The sequence below is a fragment of the Macrobrachium rosenbergii genome, chromosome 48 (assembly GCF_040412425.1).
Source record: "Macrobrachium rosenbergii isolate ZJJX-2024 chromosome 48, ASM4041242v1, whole genome shotgun sequence".
Lineage (NCBI taxonomy): Eukaryota > Metazoa > Arthropoda > Malacostraca > Decapoda > Palaemonidae > Macrobrachium > Macrobrachium rosenbergii.
In genome coordinates, this window is record NC_089788.1 from 21,639,695 (window position 1) to 21,644,694 (window position 5,000).

General features: G+C 47.5%; 1 long non-coding RNA gene across 1 annotated transcript in view; it reads left to right on the forward strand.

The window, feature by feature from the left end:
* Positions 1-5,000, forward strand: part of LOC136831709 (uncharacterized) — a 390,961-nt gene that overhangs the window by 85,709 nt on the left and 300,252 nt on the right. The gene's annotated exons all lie outside the window — the stretch shown is intronic.

A 5,000-nucleotide genomic window follows, 5' to 3' on the forward strand; every position in this document is an offset into this window, starting at 1 on the left:
TTGCACTGCTGCCTGCAGGGGAGGTTTTGGCCTGTAGGAGAAACACCCAAGCCAGATTACTTTTGCCTCGAAGGAAAGATCTTTATCAAAAATGGGAGCGCCTTTAATCTTTTAAACCCTTGTTTTTAAGTCGATAGACAGATGGTCTATCGATCGGCCGGCTGGCAGTAAATGAAACACAACAGAACAACCAACAACAACAAAGGAGGGGGAGGCAGTTTTGCTAGCGAATTCTTGCTAATCATAATACCTCCCCATACAAGATGATGTACATACCTCCTTCGGGTGTGTACATCGATATTCAAGAATGAGCGGCAAATGCTTTACGTTACTCTACATTCTGCCTTGCAATGAACTTTACTCCTAAGGGTTTTATGAAGCTGTGACATTTCTTTTAATAACACATTGGGACAATTTTCGTTAACAGAACGCAAAGTGATTTAAACACTTGCAAAAGAATAATTACTTTAGATTTGGTTACCCACTGGTAACTTTATAATGTGACTCAAACAATTGTGAATTATAAGACCACGTATATGAGGCTATGGCCAACAAATGAAAAGAAAGGTTATTGTTCAAGAATTAAAATACATGGTTACTTAATTTTAGATAAAATGCATGCGGTTAGTACAATCTGCCTTGAAGAGGCTGTGTAAATGAAAAACAGCGTTTATTTTTGTAAATGACATCCCCTTTTACACCATATTGTAATGACTATACAAATTCGCATTGATAATTTATCTTCGTTTTAACGTGCTTTGCTCAGCTATCGTTCAACGCGAGCTGAGGGACGACCCACACACCGGGAATTTGACAGTCGTGTGCGGGCGAGAGTATTCGCGAGGTTTTAATTCGCTAACCTTAAACTACGCTAATTTTATGCGTCCACTGCCCACTCGAGTACTCCATGTTATGACGGGGCGAGCAGACAAAAGATGTGGGTCTTAGGACAAACAGAGATCTTGGAAGGAATGGAAGGGGGAAAAGGGATAATAATAACAAAAGGAAAATTACCAAGACGTTACGAATGAAACTTGACCGCATATGAAAGGCGGGACACGTCCCTCAGAGCTTACAAAAGGGGCATTTAAATCACAAGGGCAAGAGTTTATGACTCGCGATTCATTAAAATTAAAGATAAATAAATAACTAAAAGAAAGTAAATGATATTGGCAGAAGAACTAAGGGAAAAAGAGTGAGGGTTTTATTGTGTTAGGCGGGAATTTAATGTCCTTCGCCTATAAATTACGGCCCGGACTATCACTTCAGTCCCAGGGCGAGGAAAGTGCACCCGAAGGGCGCGACTCCTTCAGGAGGGGCTGACACGCACGCCCGGTGCCAAGGTATGGGCGCAAGGGCGTGCCACTTCTCACTCAGTTATTCTCAATGATTTATACATTGTGTGGGGAATGGTATCCCGTACTTAATTGCCTCTTGTGGGGATAATTTAAGGGAAGATTAGTAGAGGATGGTAAGAGATAGCAGTTCCTGAGGAATGGAAGAAGATAGAGGAGGGCCTGACATCCCCTTCTGGATTAGGGGTGCCAAGACCTTCGAAAGATGAAATGGTGGCACAGGTGCCATGGGGAGCTCTGGAGCTCTTTGTAAACTACCTGGAAATTCCCACGCCCGTGGTAATTTCGCCTCGAGCCTTTCTTAATGGGACAGTCGTCCTCGGCCGGGGAAGCGGAGGACCCGCGACCGGAGGCGGCACGGGTACCACCTGGGCCTGCTGATGCGACAGCTGACGCAGGAGTGTTCCGTCGCGGGTTCTACCATGATCCGTCGCGGCTCTTGTAGTTCATCGGCCAAGTGAGATATGGCAGAATCCTGACTTGCAATTGCGTCGGCGACGGGCTGAGGCAGAGAGGAGGCGGTCGGGGTGGCGTGAGCGGCTCGCAGGTAACGTTGACCAGCTCAGGCACGGGTTGCGAGGCCACACCTGCAGGTGAGCTTCCGGTGGTCGGGAGGAACCGTCTCTCTGACCGACGCTGGTAGCGGTGCCAGGCCGGGAAGAGAGGGGTCCTGAGTTGGATCCCGTGAATGGAGATCGGCGTAGCACTCTGGCGCTGGCACTAGGGCAGAGTCAGGCGCTATCAGAGGTTTCTTGGGCTCGTCGGTCAGGACGGACGAAGCTTGGCCCTGCTCGGGGCATGCAAGTGGCACCGGCAGGAATTTGGCATCTCCTGAAGGGAGATTTGATTGGGGCCCTGGCATTGGCACTGAGGCAGGGCCGGGCACTGGAATGGATCGGGAATCGATCGAGGGGCCACTGTACATCGTACTCAGGTGGCACTGGTGGGGACTGCACGTCCTTCTGGTACCCAGGGGCGCCAGTCTTGGCTGAGGAGAAGCGGGGAGGATTACTCGCGCCCGCGGAATGATTCGGGAATGTGGACCCCTAGATTGTCGTGATTTCGGCAGGGACTGAAGTCCTGTCCCAGGATGACGTCATAGCCTCCGGGAGATGGCTTGCTACTGCAAGATTGCAAATTTTGGATTGGTGAGGTCGTGAGACTCTCAATTGGACCGTAGGGAGTATCATTTTAAATTGATTTATTCCCTCGATCGTGACGAGTTTTCGTCTATTGACGATAGCTCCGTAGGGAACTCTGTCCCTCCGGATGAGGGAGATTTGTGCGCCCGAATCCTCGAAAGCAGTGACTCGGCGCGCGGGCTCGCTACCTCGTGGAGGGGCCACGTATACAGGCCCTTCGGCGGGAGGGCCTAATGACTGGGGATCTGTGACGGCCAAGGCGACGGTGGGAGTAGTTGATTTATTATTGCGTGGGCATTTTGCCCATGCGGGAGAATGGCCATAAACCTTGCACGCCGTGCAAAAGGTCTGGCTAAAGTCTTTCACGCTGCCCTGTGGAGGGCGAGGCGAGTTATTTGTCGGTTTTCCAGGAGAGAGAGGAGCTGGTTTCTTGTTCTGGCACTGTTCGGAGGAATGCCCCATTTTCTTGCAATAATGGCAAGTTAGGGGCTTGCCAGTTCCCATTTTTGTGGGAATTTGAACCTCCGAGGAGGGACGGGGAATTTATCTTCCGCCCCATGGATCCTTCTTGAGGGTGGTGGGTTTCCCACATATCTGCTATTCGGCAACACTCGGTGAGTGTTGCTGGGGCTTTTTCCACTATATGGGTGGCGAGGGCAGGAGGGGGCGTGGCGCAGGAAATGCTCGAATTTAAACCGCTCGAGTACCTCGGCGGTGTTAGTGGCTCCTTCGGAATCGAGCCATTTTGTCAACACCCGCTCGAATGGTACGCCCAATCGGACCAAGTCTGGCCTGCTTCTCTGGGCTGCTCTCCAACGTCTCCTCCACCGCTCGGGGTAATCTCGTACGCCTTCGTAACTGCTTGGTGTCACGGCTTCCAGTTTCCCCGATCGTCTGCGGGAAGGGCGTGGTAAGCAACGAGGGCCTTTCCGCCCAGGAATTTAGTGAGAACAAGGGGAGAGTTCCGCGGGGGAGAGATCGCAGCACTCCAGGACTCGTTCGGGCCTTTCAAGCCATACTTCGGGTTCGGACTCGGTCCATTTTGGCATGAACGAGTGAGCTTGGCTGAGGGCACTCATCCCCGCGGCAGGGGGGGGGGGTGGCGGGCTGTCGTTCTAGCATCTGGAGCTCGTGGGCGCGCTGTCGCTCTCGATCTTCCCATTCTCGTTCCTCCCTTTGACCTTGAACAACAGGCTATGGAATAGCGTTCTTCAACGGCAGGCTCTGGGGCAAAAACGACAGCATTATGCTGAAGAATAGCAGACCTTAAAAGAACAGGTTTTGGAACCGTGTGCTCGTGAACCTTATAATGTTAAATTATATAGCATACTTTGCAACTGCATGACCTAGAATACACTGGAATTGTAGCCTCTTCAACTATAAGATCTGGAACAACAGGATCAGAAGCAACAGTAGCTACACACTACACAACATGATGTGGAACAAGAAGTTCCTGAACAATAAACACTGTAACACCATGATATGGATAAAAAACAGACTTCGGAATAGAATCCTCTGTAACAGCGGACTCTGGAACAGAATTCTATAAAATGGCAGACTGTAACGAAAAATTACTCCTGGAAGGTACGTTCTGGAATAACAGTTTGTTAGGAGCCTCATGCTTGGAACCTCATATTCCAGGTAATAGCCTTTGGCAGATACTTCTGAGAATAGAGACAGTCATTCTACACAAAATTTCCCTTGTGAAATTACATCTGGTGTCCCGGTGTTTCGTCACCAAGCCTCATTATCTTTTGTCTGGCAACCTCAACGGGGGACACAAGTCAGTGAAATCTCCTCGATATCGGAAAGATTTTTGTAGTTCAAATAAATGAAGGTTCCCCTAAAAGGTATCCTCCTGTCTCCAGGTTTCTTGTTTGGAAGGGGTCTTCATTATCCTTTTCCTTCGGGACCTGCTGCTGATGTCAGTTTTGCTTAGATGTACCTCTCTTCGTATGTTTCATAGAACCATCATTTCTTATTTATATATTCTTGGTGTTGGTTAAAGTCTGTTGACATTATCATTGTAAACAGATATTTGGAATATAATGATTTCAGCATATAATCTTTATAGGAATATATATATATATATATATATATATATATATATATATATATATATATATATATATATATATATATATATATATATATATATATATATATATATATAGATAAATTTCTGACTCACATCAGGATCGAAACCAGGTCTTTAAACTGAATGGCAAGGATGCTGACAACTAAGCCACACAAGTCATAAAAGAACTTAAGTACAATTGTGCCTAAGGCTCTACCTGAGCAGGCTAACTGCCTCGCATACCAGCGTGTTTCTCTTATGGCATGTGTGGCTTAGTTATCAGCGTCCTTGCCTTTCAATTGAAAGACCTGGGTTCGATCCTGATGTGTGTCAGAAATTTATTTCTGTTCCGCACGTGATTGTGTGTTGACTATTTCTATCATATTGACTCAGAAGGGATAATTCGAATAAATAATTCAAAGATAT